Source organism: Pelodiscus sinensis, chromosome 17, assembly GCF_052426305.1.
Source record: "Pelodiscus sinensis isolate ZL-2025 chromosome 17, ASM5242630v1, whole genome shotgun sequence".
Classification (NCBI taxonomy): Eukaryota; Metazoa; Chordata; order Testudines; family Trionychidae; genus Pelodiscus; species Pelodiscus sinensis.
This window is the reverse complement of record NC_143068.1, coordinates 9,316,493-9,331,859: the sequence shown is the minus strand read 5'-3', so window position 1 is coordinate 9,331,859 and position 15,367 is coordinate 9,316,493. Positions and strand designations below refer to the sequence as shown.

The 15,367-nt window shown below is 46.6% G+C and overlaps 1 long non-coding RNA gene across 1 annotated transcript in view; it reads right to left on the bottom strand.

Annotated features, from left to right (window-relative positions):
- Positions 1-3,381: 3,381 nt before the first annotated feature.
- The window catches only part of LOC142818785 (uncharacterized), a 398,291-nt gene continuing 386,305 nt past the window's right edge, over positions 3,382-15,367 (bottom strand). The window contains exon 7 of the long non-coding RNA XR_016347004.1: positions 3,382-3,566. This is a non-coding gene — a long non-coding RNA (uncharacterized LOC142818785). The remainder of the gene's footprint in view (positions 3,567-15,367) is intronic.

Sequence of the window (15,367 nt, the reverse complement as noted above, 5' to 3'; positions counted from 1 at the left end):
GGGCCACAATGGAGCACTGAGACTGATGTCCAATACTAAACGCAGCATGTTAGATCGCCACGCTCAGCAGCTACTCCTCAAAAGGGTCAACGTGGGAGAGACAGTTCACCTGGGTGACAGAGAAACCAACCCAAACAAAAGAGTTAAAAGAAAACAAAAGAAAATCCAATCCTGACTGAATCAAATGCCTGGATCATACCAAACTCCTGGATGAAGGCTGTGGACATCCAGGTCTACCTCTGACTTCTACCCAGTGGCTACTTCTAGACTGGCATGATTTTCTGGAAAAGTTTTCCATTAAAAGCATTTTTGGAAAAGAGCGTCTAGATTGGCAGATGCTTTTCTGCAAATGCACTTTTTGCGGAAAAGCGTCCGTGCCAATCTAGACGCGCTTTTCTGCAAAAAAGCCCCGATTGCCATTTTTGCGATCGGGGCTTTTTTGCGGAAAACAAATCTGAGCTGTCTACGCTGGCCCTTTTGCGCAAAAGCTTTGCGCAAAAGGACTTTTGCCTGAATGGGAGCAGCATAGTATTTCCACAAGAAGCACTGATTTCTTACAGTAGAAAGTCAGTGCTTTTGCGGAAATTCAAGCAGCCAGTGTAGACAGCTGGCAAGTTTTTCCGGAAAAACTGGCCAGTCTAGACACAGCCAACCAGTGTGGTCTTTACAGCCAGAAAAGGATTTTTTTTCAAATAGCTGTTTTGTTCATAGGTTACATTCCACAAGGTTTTACACCTAGTTCATGCGAATAGACAGATGTATATTTGGTGAAAATGTCCAGTTTTATTGAATAAACTCTGAAAGGGGAAAGGCAGATGGATGGGGTTTTCTAAAACATGTAAGTAACTTAGAAGCTCACACAACATTGGCTTTCATGTAAGCACTTTTGCAAACCCTACTCAGAAAATGTTTCTTTTAGAATTTGTCCCAGTGAAGAGGATAATTATACAGCAGCAGTTAATTACAGGAAATATACCACTGACTTGAGTGTAGGCTGAGCTGGTTTACACTTGAGGATTTGGCTTAAAGTTTCAGTTGTCAGATGTATGTTCTTTCCTCTGGGCTAGAGCCACAGAGAAGTCCTCCAGGCAGCTAGAGTGGGTAGGAAGAAACCATCCAATCAGGAGGTAGGAGGGACTACAAAAGGAGCTGCAGGACTAAAGGCAGGTTAGCTGTCTCCCAGACCTGGAAGGGAGAATTTCAAGGGTGTCTGGCTGGCAGAACTAAGGCTAGCTCAGCGTGGAGAGCTGTTTAGAACATTGTTTCCAGGGGGAATCCCTGGGGGCACCACTCTCTTAGGGTATGTCTACACTACCCTCCTAGTTCGAACTAGGAGGGTAATGTATGCATACCGCACTTGCTAATGAAGCCCGGGATTTGAATTTCCCGGGCTTCATTAGCATAAGCGGGGAGCCGCCATTTTTAAATCCCCGCTGCTTCGAACCCCGTGTAGCGCGGCTACACGGGGCTCGAACTAGGTAGTTCGGACTAGGGTGCCTATTCCGAACTACCGGTACACCTCGTTTCACGAGGAGTACCGGTAGTTCGGAATAGGACCCTAGTCCGAACTACCTAGTTCGAGCCCCGTGTAGCCGCGCTACACGGGGTTCGAAGCAGCGGGGATTTAAAAATGGCGGCTCCCCGCTTATGCTAATGAAGCCCGGGAAATTCAAATCCCGGGCTTCATTAGCAAGTGCGGTATGCATACATTACCCCGCTAGTTCGAACTAGCGGGGTAGTGTAGACATACCCCTACTGAGTGGGGAAACAGACAGGGGAATGCACTGAACTGAGAGATACTACATAAAGTATATGTGAAGTATATGCTCCAGAAGGAGTTGTGATTTCACACAAGGCTGTGTAGCTCAGCTGGAGGTCTTTGTAGTTGCAAAGTTTTTCAGAGAGTAAGATGGTGCAGGCATCCCCCATGTGACCAGATGGAAGTGCTCACTGTAGGTGAGTGCCACCCTGTTATAGCTAGATATAATATTATGCCATGTTGATCACCTGTAGGTGGATTAAACAGAGGGAACAAGTGTACATGCCTGTCTATGAATTGTAACGTACGTCTCTGTATAATTAAAAAACATATTGACTTGAGTCAACTATTACTGTATCAAGTCTTGAGCAAACACAGAAATGCCACCTATTTCTTATAATTAGCTGTTGCAATGTAATTTTCCTGAAACAGAAAAATTCACTCCACAAAGTCTTTGCGAAGTGTACTGCGTGTATGCAATTAAAAGGAAGAGAAGCTCCTAAGCCCATCTCATCTGAGGAAGTGGGTTTTGCCCACAAATGCTCATCTATATATGTTAGTCTCTAGGGTGATGTTGATACTGCTCACTTATTTTGAAATAAGAGTGTGCATCTACACAGCAAACCCACAATTTATTACTTCCATAACCCTTGTTTCACAAGAAGTAAGGGAAGTCGAAGGAAGAGTGTTTCTCTCTCAACTTCCTGCTGTGTAGACAGCACCAAAGGTGGAGTTAAGGTTCTTCGACTTCAGCTACGCGATTAACGTAGCTGCAGTTGCATATCTTAATTTCAGCTTTAGCCTGTAGTGTGGACTAAGGTGCCCCAGGACTACTCATTGTTTTTAGTTACACACGAACATGGCTACCCCTCTGAGACCTCTAAACAAAAATAAGAGGATTAAATATACTGTACCAGGTTTATACACCAGGAAATAGTCCTCTAGGCTTTCTAGCATTCAAAACAGCTATTCTAAATGCAGGGTAGGATGTCTCTCAAGACTGGATCACATGGAAGGTTTTCCCCCTCCTCTGGGGCTTGCCTATTTACTTGTGACTGGTCAGCGAAGATGACTGTTTCATAGCAGGTCACCAAGGTTCTGTGTGTGAGGTCAGTATGAAATAACCATTAGAGACAACAAGCTTTATTGCAGATTGGGGTAGTGTGGATGGCAGGGAAACTCAGGCAGAGAGGATTCCTTTACTGTCCCCTTGAGAACACGGTCTCATCACTTGCAATGAACTGTATGTTGGCAGATCTGCACGTCAGAACACCAATGCATGGAAGTCGGTAGGGCTCAACACAGGAGCAAGGTACTGCTTACACCAGTTACAGTACAGGGGCTCTGTGTGTGTGTAGTATATATAATCACAAATATATAATATGCCATACTGTGTGTGTAACACATGCAAGTATATATTAAATATTAGGCCTGGCCCTTTGCTTCCCATTTCCCCTCCCCTTCCCACACACTTATAAATCAGAGCAGAATTAATTCAGGCACTGCGTTTTATTTGATAAACGTCAAAATATGTAAATACCGGGCTCTCTTCCTTCAGTCACTAAAACAAATGGAAAACACATTTATTAGCATAGAGATGAGTTTAATCAAATCAGTGGCGAGTACAAATTAGCCACAGGAAACGTAATGAGCTGGGAATTAATTAGCAGCATAATGATAATAACTTTGCCTGCTGATTACCTTGCGGCCATGGCGCTTCCCCAAGGGCCTTCCATGGGTTCTCCAACAGCTGATCTTTTCTGCTGCAAGAGTCCCTGAACTGGAACAGCATGGCCTGCGCAACAGACTGGAGGAGGGGAGGGAGGGAGAGAAAGACATGAAAAAATACAACCAGGCTAGCTACACTTTTGCAAGCCTATTGCCTCTTGTTCCTTTCCCTACCTCTATCCTTACTTATCCTTTCCATCTGATCACTCCCCCCCCTTTCTCTCTGCTGTTGTGCAATTGGATTCCTGCCTTGAGGAAATGGCTGTTGATAATATGTACGCTTCATGGATGGGGTAGAATAGCGGCGCTACACTTGCAATATGAACCGTGATGCTCTGTTCCTCCATGGGGCGTGTGCTGCAGTGCAGGGTGAGAGCAGCCCATGCCAGCGTGATTATTTCCACATTATTTCTGCAGCCTGCACCTCAGTGGCTGCTTTTTGCATGATGCTGGTGTAACCCACACTGGCATGGGCTGACATCAGAGCCAGCTCATTTGAAAACAAACACACACAGTGGTGCTTGGGAAATGGAGCGGAGGTGCCTAGCGAAGGGCAGGAACAAGGTTTCCCTGGAGTCTCAGCTGGCGCTTGCTCAAAGATGCAGGCGTCAGACTGGAGAAGAGCAAGTAGCTACTGGAGAACTTTGTAAAATGCTGGACTTGTAAATTAATTGTTTGACTCCACCGGTGATGGAGAACAGTGGAGGGGGAGGGCTGGATGAAGCAAAGGCTTAGTCCATCTTTTTCTATTTATTTATTAGTATTCCTTCCATTACATTCTCCCTGGAGCCACCTGAGCGCTCCAAAATAATACTTGGTGCAATTATAAAGCCGTCCATTGGAGGAGATAAAAGCAATTTATAAAGCTTAATGATTCAAGCCTTGTAACACCTATGGGAGGGAGATAAGAAGTATTATTTCCATTGGCATAGAGTGGTTATGGTCAAAGTGTGCAAACGCAGGGGCCTAAAGTTCGGTATCTAAATAAATAGCTTGATGGTAAATATTGCTAAGCTAAATACCACAGCTAATAAACAAAACAGGCCACTTATTTGGAAGTTCTAATAGGGATTTAGGATCCAGGTTTAAATATTGTGTTCAAGTGATTTCTGTAAGTCATGCAAGAAGTTTGATGCAGAGCTAAGAAGAAAGTATGTATTTCCTAGTTACCAGGGTTAGGCCTTATCTGTAAGGACACCTTTCAACCCTTCTCTTGGATATTTGGCTGCCATCTGCACAAAATGATCAGGCAACCAATACATCCTGTTTTGTGAGGCAGAAAAATAAAACTCAGCAGAGACTGCCAAAACCCGATGCATTAAAACTGACCCCAAAAGAGACATTCTGCAATTAAAGAAAAATCAATTTTGGAGGGAAAGGAAGAGATACTTCAAACAAACAAACTAGCATTTGCATATTTTGCAAAGAATGTCTGCATTTGCAGTTACAGGTCTGTACCGTTTGCACCAACACCACAGGGGTTCAGAAAAGCACATTTCTATTTCTCTAAATACTGAAATGAACTTCAACAAAAATTGTGACTCCAAATCCACCTCCTCATTCCCTAAACTTTGAGAAACTTTAAACCCAGATCTGAACTGGGAATTTTAAATCAGGTTCCATTGTACATTATTGGTGCCTCAATAGAGCATCCATTTTTGGCTTCTAGATGCTTGAATACACATTTAAGCATCCAAATTCCAGGTTTATACACCTAGGAAGAGATTTTCAAAAGCATTCAGCATTAGCACAACTCTACTCTCATTGAAGTTCATGGGGTTTTTGCCATCAGCTTTAATGGGAAAAGTGTTAAGCCACAGCTTAGAAAATTCCATTCCCGATTACAAGTCTGAACAGCCACATACAAAATTTGGAAATCTCATGAAGTGCCCACGTCTGAAAGTTGGGCCCACTTACAATATTCTCAAGCTAACTTGTACTCACATAAAATTACATCCTTCATGTTCAAACATAATTTTGCAAATTCTGTTCTCCCACAGGAAAGAGCATTCAAAAAATCCACACCTGCATAGAAACGGATGTGGCCCAGCTGCTCTTTGTAGGTAGTTCTCTATTTTTTTTCCTGAGCACCTCTGAATTCTGCAGGCAACCCAGGACTAGGCCCAGGTGTATATTTCACAAAAAGCAACACTGGCTCATCATTTAAAAACTTGCCCCTGAAAGTCAGACCTGCCCTCAAGAGCGAGGAGATAGAGCGAAAAGGAGGAAGCCCTGCCATAATTCAGATCAGGTCTGTTTTGAAGTGTTTAAAAGTATCAGAACACCACAGAACATTGAGGGGAAACTGGAATTGTCTCCTATTGAGTGGTTTATGTGATGTATGAACCCCACAAATATTTCCCTAGGAGTTCCTGCTACTTTTGTATTGGCAACAGTGGATTGATTTTTATAAAACCTATGTGATTTACAAACTAGGCCAGCAATGGCCAACCTAGGCTATTGAGTGGCCTGCATGAGTGGTTGTCCTTCATCTCATGAGGCTGCAAAATTGTCCTAAGCAAGACAATCTCCCAGAACAGGGTTGTTTTGCTAACTGCACTCGGCTACCTAGAATTTGCAGGGTGTGTCGAATGAACTGTAGCAGCACTTCGATTGCATGCAGAAGAGGAGCATGGCTCTCACAGTCAGTGTGTGCAATCAGCATGCGCCTCACTGCACATTTCCTTGCTTTACATGTGTGTCACTTTAGTAATACTGATAGGAAAAAAAACTACGCAGACGGAATCTGGCAACCCTGCACATGGGCATCAATAAACAAAATGTCTCACGGGTCACCCATAGAACCCTGATCGGCCACGTGTGTCCTGCAGGCCACAGACTGCCCACCACTGATCGAGGCTGTGGACAGAATGAGAAGAAAGATTTTTCAGGGGACTCAGTATTTATGACTTTTTTTGCATGAGTCATCACTTCACACATCACTGATCTAATAGAAATTAGTGGCTTAGGCTGCCTCATACAAACACAAAGGTGCACATTTTTACCAGTGGTCAGATTCTCTATTTGCATGTCAATATTTGCACCCACAATGATGGTTCTGAGCCAGCTCTTGATGAACCCAAACTGGACCTATTGCATGTACCAAATGGTAATGCACGTGCCTGCAGGCAGAGAAGAGAACCTCCTGGACATTCATAGGAGCAAACATCATCCTCTAGAACTTAGGATTTGGTCTAATCAAATCATGCTAGGCTTTCTCTTTGGTAAAAGTTGTATCAGTTCAGCTATAGATGTCATTTGAAAATTAATTTAATTTAATCCACATTAATATTCTTAAATGGATTTAGGAAGGGACTTGCATTATGTAACCACATTGATTTGAAAAGATCAGGGTGAATTTCAATATTACAAAGACCTAAGATTCATTCTCTTAGATGATTGTTTTGGTCCTTCAGACTGTTACCTCCTTTTGCTACCTGTGGCAGTATAAAGTTACCTCATGATGTGCATTGCTACCCAATTTTTGATTCACAAAGAACCAATTCAACACTGTTCATAAGTGTTACCAAACAGAGATGGAAATATAGAGCCTTTCGAACATGAAATCTACACCATGTGCCTTCATAATGAAACATTTTGTCCCTCGTATTAATTCAGCAGGAGGACAAATTCTGCCTGCTTCACACGTAGTGAGTCAAATTCTATTCCGCTTCACTGACGTAAATGTGGAGCTATTCCAATGCAATTAATAAGCACAGGTTATGTTGAGGACTTCTGTAGACCTACAATAGCTGTTTAGGCAATCGCCATTTTAAGCATAAACATGAAGGAATTTTGTTTTCGTGCAATTTTCTTGCCTGTGTTTTTTCTTACAAATCTGTTCAGCTGTCATGTAAAATATGCTCTGGTTTGTTCTAATGTAGATTACGCATATTTGTCCTCAGTGGATGATTGATTAAGTGCTCTGATCTTGACTGCTAAGTTAGCAGCAGGGTACCCTGCAAAGGGATTGGAAGTCTCATTGGATAAATTGCATAGATGAAATCCGAGCTGTTATGGATCTGGTTTTCTTTTCCATTGTTAAGGTGAGTGCTGTCGTCTTGGCAATAATCAACTGCCTTCTAACATATGACAGAGAGATGTGGAGCCTCATTCTAACTCCTCCACCACTGGATTTGCAGCACAAACTACTGCGCCACATTCTAATTTCAGTGACATCACTGTAAATCTGGAGTACCTCTGTTGTGTCCAGCAGATCACTCCTGATTTGCAATAGCGTCACTGGAAACAGAGTTTGGATCATTGACTTCAGTGGAGTTTCTCTGGATATATACAGCACAAGTGAGAACAGAATCAGCTCTATTATTTCTCAGACCTTGTGTTCTCTCTGAAATGTGGCTCATTCAGAACATGGAACCGCATGCCAACCAAAATGGAAAAACTCCTTCAGGGAATTACTCCTCTTCAGTCTCACTTTAATAACACTGCATTTGTACAGTGTACACAAATACATTGTTAGCTATGAGGAAGTGGGAGTTGTGTTCATGCCTCATTTGCATAATGTCTCTAATATTATTTTAAAAAATCAAGTTGCAAAGCGCTTTGTCATCTAACCATTCCAAAGCCCAGCAGCTGTGATTTGGAATTGGTACAGTGAAAGGTATTTGAAAAGCTCAGAACGTCTTTTCACTTGTTTGTCTTTAAACTACATCTTCTTTTCCAGAGTAGAGTGTCTTTCTACTAATTGTGATGTCTTTAGAAGACTGTAGTGCTCAGAACTAACAGTAACAAGTTTAGTTAGAGGATTTTGCTTTTTTCCCTTCCGAAGCTTTTCTCTGACCTTCTTAGAGGCATTAAAAAAGAGAGAGGTTTAAAGACCATCAATATAAATAGATTGTTTACTGTGATGTTTGCAGCATTGGGGGAGAGGGAATAAAGAATAAAGGAGGAGGAGGACAAGGAGAGGAGGAAAAAAGAAAAACACAATCACTACTAGCTCCCAGAGGGGAACAGATGAGGTGTGAGCTCAAGAGAAAATATCCCAATTTTTAGCTTGATGCTTTTTCAGTGAAGCAGTGAGGTTGCAAAGATAAACAAATAGATGAGTATTCCAAGAGTATCAGCAGTGCACAAAGGTGCAGTTATTCTTCAAAACCCACATGCTGAGGGGTTGGAATACCTGAACAAGGCAAGTGTAAAAGCAGAACCGAGAAATATCACAGGGAAGAAGCATGTATTGATGAAAAATTTTGGTACAGCTTTATTGTACAGGATAGGGATATTCTATTTCCTACTTTAATAACACACCCACCCACCTACCCTCAGAGCCTGATGCAGGATTTCAGGTGACATTTGAGAAGCTCTCTCCATTAGGTCACATAACTGTGAGCTGTTTCGTAAAGAACACAATGGCCTGTAGCAAATGTATGGAAGTGCTAAAATGTGTTAATGATGTCATGTTATTATCAGGCACTAATGCTGCCATGAATGCATGTCACCACTGTGTATGTTCCTGCAGATGAGTTGGTAATTACACTTGGATCTTAAGTAATTGCCATGAGACTTGCACTCTGGTTTAGAAGACAGAAATAACCATGTACTTTCCTTGTCCCCTGCGTAGGGCTTGCGATGTAAATTAATAGCCAGCCGCTAGTATGAAAGTAAAGAGGCATTTGCCTTACATTCATGCCCTTTTAAATTAAACATTGATGTTTCTTTTATGCAAGTAACAGGCTGCATAGCACCAGTTTGCCTTTTCTCACTAAAGTATCTGAACCTTTACAAAACAAGATACTCTGAACAGAAATTAATATTTATAAGTTTTCTATTTGTGTGATCATTTGACAAAATAACTTGAACAGGTCTTTCGTTCTTTTGTTCTTTCTTTCATTCTAATAGGTACTTGGATAAGTCTTGAACAGTGTCCCCAGGTGGATAGAAGATAGATGTATAGGATACTGGCCGTGCTTTATCTGAGTTTTTCCAGGTCACATCTGCCAGTGAATTTCCTGTTTAACTTCAGAACAATAAACACCTGGACAGCTGTACCGCCACATTAAGCACCTCTCCAGATGAACAGCTCCTAGGCAAGGCAGGCTAAAGCCCAATGCTCACTCATGAAAAGATACTGTTGCAGCGTAGAGTTTTATTTCCCAAATGTCCATTACTGGAACATGCAGCAGTTTTCACACAGGGCTGCAACATCCGGAATTTGCTCTATGCTTTGTGACTTAAAGCAACTCTGTGCTTTGCAAATGTGTTTCCTTTCTTCAGGGAGAGAGGTTATTTTGCTTAGGAAAGGAAAAATGAAAATGGTGCTGTGTTCACTTCCTTTTGGCAGTCAGAATAATGCTATCCTGGATGTTCCAGCGTGTCTCCCACATTCATTTTACCCAGATGATCATTTACTAATCCCTCATTTTAATTTAAGAGTTCAATCTTAGCATTTCGTACAAGAAACGTTTGCCACCATTTCACTGGCTCTTTAGAATGAGAACCCAAATGCACGAGCGATAGCGTCTCTTAAGTTGGGGTGGACAAATATGGGCCTGTTGGCTGGACCCGGTCCACTGGGGTTAGCATCTGGCAGGCTGCCACCACTAGATTTAACTGCATGGCTACAGGCACTGGATATCAGAGCTCTCATTGGCTGCAGATCACTGCTTATGGCCAATGGGAGCTGTGGGAAGCAGTGTCCAAGTCTGCGCTGCTTCCCACCACTCCCGTTGTCTGGGAACAGTGATCCACACCCAACGGGAGCTGCGATGACCAGCACTTGTGGCCGTGCAGGTAAATATAGTGGATGGCCCACCTGGGGCTAACCCTGGTGAACTGTCATTGTGTTATTGACCACCCTGCCGTAAGCCCTTCTTTGAAATGAAATTGGCCCTATTATTCTTGGGCTTATGTCAGGGTGCCCATGTACACCTTCAAACCTACCTCTGACAGCTCCCATCACCATAATAAGAGTGCCTCGCAAATGCAAATCAATGTATTGTCCCGACACACCTCTGAAGATGGGAAACATGGCGCATTGTACAGAGGAAGAATCAAGGAACAGAGGGATTACTAAGGGTGACATCCACAAAGGTTCTTAGGCACATAAACCTTAGACTTAGTCACCTAGGGCTCAAGTTTGGTGCCCAAATTCCAGTTTTAAGCTCCACAGCGATCCACAAAACACTCGCTGAGTCCAGTAGGCTCCTAAACTCGCTCAGTGTCGATATTTTCAGAATAAATGTTCCCTCCGTGCCTGCCTCAGGGCATGCAGGCTGCTGCTGCTCCCTCTAGGCATCCAGATAGCTATCTCCCCACTAAGCCCCAGTATGCTTCATGAGCCAGGGGAAAACAGGTGCTCATCCGTCATGCATGAGCCTGAGCCGGTAGGCGTGCTTACAACTCATTCAAAATCCATTGTCATTCTCTCTCTGACCCAATGACTGTTTATCCACAGTGGAGCAGCCACTGGGACAGAGAGGAAGAGCTGGTGGTTTGGTAGACCCAACGACCAGGAGGGTGGGAGGGCAAAGAGGGCAACTGCTCCAGGGGTTGATACTATGGCAGTCAGAACCCCAGGTCTTTTAAATCACTACACAAGAGTTCTAGTCAGTGCAGGAGGGCGGGCAGAGGAGGCTTTTCCCCAGCCCCACCGTTTTCACCAGAGGCCCTGCTTCTTCTGAGAGTGCGGAGCTGCCCTCCACCTTGACCAGGGGCCCAGAAAATCTGTCGGCCCCCCTGTGGCGAGGGCACCCCTCTGGCAGGTGGGGGACCATGTCTCCAGTCCCCTGGCCCCAATCACTTTTTTATTAGTTATCCACCATGGAGACTGGGGCTAGGTCTACACTATAGCTTTTTCCGATCACTTTTCCACCATTTGGCCCTGTCTAGACAGGGCCAAATGGCAAAAAAGCCTCATCTTTCAGTGGAGCCATTATCCCGTGTAGAATGAGGCTAGGTCTACACTACACCTTTTTGTCAGAAAAACCCCTTTTCTGATTTTTTTTTGGAAGAGGCTTTTCCGAAATTTTTCCGGTCTATACTGGGCCACAGTTCGGAAAATACCCCTCTTTCAGAAGATCCCTTTTCCCTCATAGAATGAGGAAGACCGGGCTTCCAAAAGAGTATGTTTGCTCTTCCACAAAAAAAAGTAGAAGAGCACATGCCCCCTGGACGTGATGGAGTTTTTCCTGGGATACCGCTGATATCCCAGAAAAACCCTGCAGTGTAGACATAACCTGAGGGAGCTTCGCCCATAAGGTATCCCAGAAACCCCCCGCAGTCTAGACATATCCTTATACAGGGCTCCCTGAAAGGGCGCATTTGCTTTTCCACAAAAAAAAAAGCGGAAGAGCAAATGTGTTCCTTGGATGCAGCAGAGTTTTTCCGGGATACCTCTGGTATCTCGGAAAAACCCTGCAGTGTAGACATAGCCTGAGGGAGACCCTCCCCCCCCCCAAGAATATTCTACAGGTCAGGGACTAGTGTGCTCTTCTGAGAGGTGGGAGACTCTTGTTCAAACCCTTGCTCTCCCTCTGGCATAGAAGGGGGACTTGAACATGGGCTTCTCACATTCCAGGTGAGCGTTTAAACGACTGAGCTAAAACTTGGAAGAGTATAACTACAACCTCCGGGCCCCACAAGCAACTCTGGGGCTTTAGTACAGGATCCATTTTTCTCCTTTAATTCAGTTTTTGGGTACTCAGATACCCATTTTAAGTAACCCAAATGCTAAGCTGGGTGTCCTTGCTTAGTTTCTATTGGAAAATGAGACTCCATGGTCCCAATCTGGCACGCAAGTGCACCCACATAAATCAGGAGTAACTCTCCTGACGTTAACAGAGAGATTCTTGATTTTCTTTAAACAGAATTTGGCCTCTTGTGCCTCAAGAAGATAACGAGGCTGATTCTGATCTAATTCCCTTGAAGTAACAGAGATCAGAGGGAAGTCTGGAATATCTTTTGTGCATCAGTGTGATTCAAAAGCCCAGCTATTGCACTTGCAAGAGAAACACACCTGTTTTAGTTTTGCTCTTATTTATTCCAGAGCTCAGTGTTCTGAAGGATTGTGGGTATCAGCTGAGTTTAAAAATAAAAAACATCTTGCACAGATTTAGTCCTCTGCTTCTTGTAACTACAACACTGTCTAAAAATGCACAAAGCCATATTAACAGCATTATGCATCCAGCTATGAACTGTGCATGCAAAACATCAGAGCATGATAACATTTTCACAGACACCGTTTTAACATATTCCTAAAAATATCCCCTGATTCATACTGTAAGCATGAATTTATTACAGCACAGTGACATTATCTAGGCTGTCACTGCGTACCGAACACCGCACTGTCACATTTTGGGATCTCATTGATTTGAATGATGGTAAGTCTTGTGTTTGCACCCTTTCTGCTCAGCAGAGCTTTATGCAGAATTTAGTTCAAAGGGCAGGCCACAGACCCTTCTCCAAAGCTGATTCCTGCTTTAATCAGTCAGCAGGTAACCAGGCATCATAAACTCCAGAGACTAGGCACTCTAAGGATACGTCTACACTACAGCGCTAGTTCGAACTAACTTAGTTCGAATTAGTTAATTCGAACTAAGCTAATTCGAACTAGCGCATCTAGAACTAAAAACTAGTTCGAATTAGTGTTTTGCTAATTCGAACTAGCGCGTCCACACTGATTGGACGCAGGGGGGCATTTAAGGGCAGCTGAAACAGGTTCTGGCACAGCATCAGGTCAGTAGTTGCTTTGTGTGGCTGCTGTCTGAGGCTATCTGAGGCTTGAGCTTAAAGGGACCCCCCTGGACAGCCGGTTCTCAGCTTTTCCTGCTTGCTTGCCTACCTCGCCGAGGGACAGCAAAGCGTCGGTCTCTGTGCCCGTCTGTGTCGGTGCTTCCCTTCGGGGGGGCCGCCGCAGGTGGCAACATGGAGCCAGAGCTTGCCCTGCACCTTCTGGTGCACTTTCTGGACTTGCTGCTGCAAGCCTGCCACCAATGGATCGAGGCTGCCTGGCACCACCTGGTGCACGTCAGCTCCCTGCCACTCCGCCTGGCCGCCCTGGGGGCCGTGGAGGAGCCGCGGCGGCGCCCCGGCACCGGCGTGCCCCGCCGCATCTGGCGTCTGGACACCAGCACCGACTGGTGGGACCGCATCGTCCTGGAGCGCTGGGAGGACCGACAGTGGACCCAGAACTTCAGGATGAGGAGGGACACCTTCCTGGAGCTCTGCGAGTGGCTCGCCCCTGCTCTGCGCAGAAGGGACACTCGCATGAGGCCTGCCATCCCCCTCCAGAAGCGGGTGGCCATCGCCCTATGGAAGCTCTCCACGCCGGACAGCTACCGATCCGTCGGGAACCAGTTCGGCGTGGGGAGATCCACCGTCGGAGCGGTGCTCATGCAGGTATGGCACTCGTCGGCCACCGAGCCGGGGGGGAGGGGGTCTGTGAGGAGGGGATGGGCCGCCCAGGGACAAAGGGGGGGCGGGAGGAGGCGAAAGCGTTCCGCACCGGAGGGGTCGGTCTGTCCCGGCCATACTACAGGCCGCCAGGGGGGTTGCTACTGGGAGTGGGGCGCGGGGCACTGCCAGGGTACGAACGCTCCCAGCCACCTGGGCACCCCACTGATTGGTGCTTTGCTGTGTCTCTCTCCGCAGGTGGTCAAGGCCATCAACCGGGTGCTGCTCCGCAGGGTGGTCCGCCTCGCCGACCCGGACGCCGTCATCCGGGGGTTCGGCACCCTCAGCTTCCCCAACTGCGGTGGGGCCATCGATGGGACGCACATCCCCATCCGTGCCCCGGAACACCAGGCGTCCCGGTACGTCAACCGCAAGGGGTACTTCTCCGTGATCCTGCAGGCCGTGTGTGACCACCGGGGACAGTTCACGGACATTAATGTGGGCTGGTCCAGCAAAGCACATGATGCCCGGGTGTACCGCAACTCCTCCGTGTGCCAGCGGCTGCAGGACGGGACCTTCTTCCCCGACCACCACATCAGGGTCAGGGACGTGGACATGCCCGTGTGCCTGGTGGGGGATGCCGCCTACCCACTGCAGCCCTGGCTCATGAAGCCCTACACGGGGCACCTCAATCCCTCCCACCAGGCCTTCAATGCCAGGCTGACCAGGGCCCGCATCGTGGTGGAGGGGGCCTTCGGGCGACTGAAAGCCCGCTTTCGATGCCTCCTCACCCGTCTGGACCTGGCTGAGCACAACATCCCTCCCGTGGTGGCTGCATGTTGTGTGCTCCACAATTTGTGTGAGCGAAAGGGGGAGGCTTTCCTGCCAGCATGGATGGCTGAGGCTGACCGCATGGCTGGACACTACGGTCAGCCCCACACTGCCGCCGTCCGGGAAGCCCAGCGGGGGGCCGTCCGGATCCGGGAAGCCCTGCGGGAGAGCTTCCAGGTGGAGGAGGAGGACTGACCTCTCCCTTGCATGCCCCACTGGGGCCTTCTTCCACTCTACCCCCCTTCCCCTTTTCCCTCCCTACCTACTGTAAAATAAAGACACCTGTTTTTCAAACAAAAACATATGTTTATTTCACATAACTGGGGTGGGGGAAGGGAGGAATGAGGATGGGAGAGGGGAGGGGGAAACCTGGGACGAGGGAGATGGAAGGGGAGGGAAGGGAGGAAGGGAAAGGAAAGCTCAGGGGTGGGAGTCCGGCTGCCTCTCCCGTCTCGCCACACTGCGGGTCCGGGGGCGTCGGTGGGAAATGGTTGTGGAGGGGGGGGCAGGAGAGATGGGGGGTGTGGAGGGAGCAGGAGCGGGAGCAGGAGGGGGAGCAGGAGGAGCAGGGGGAGCAGGGCGAGCAGCAGGAGGAGGAAATGGGAAGCGGTTGAGCAGGCTCTGAAGGTGGCCTCGCAGGGCACGGCCCTGCTCCTCCAGGGCCTCCAGACTCCTCTGGCGCAGCCTCAGGTCCTCCTG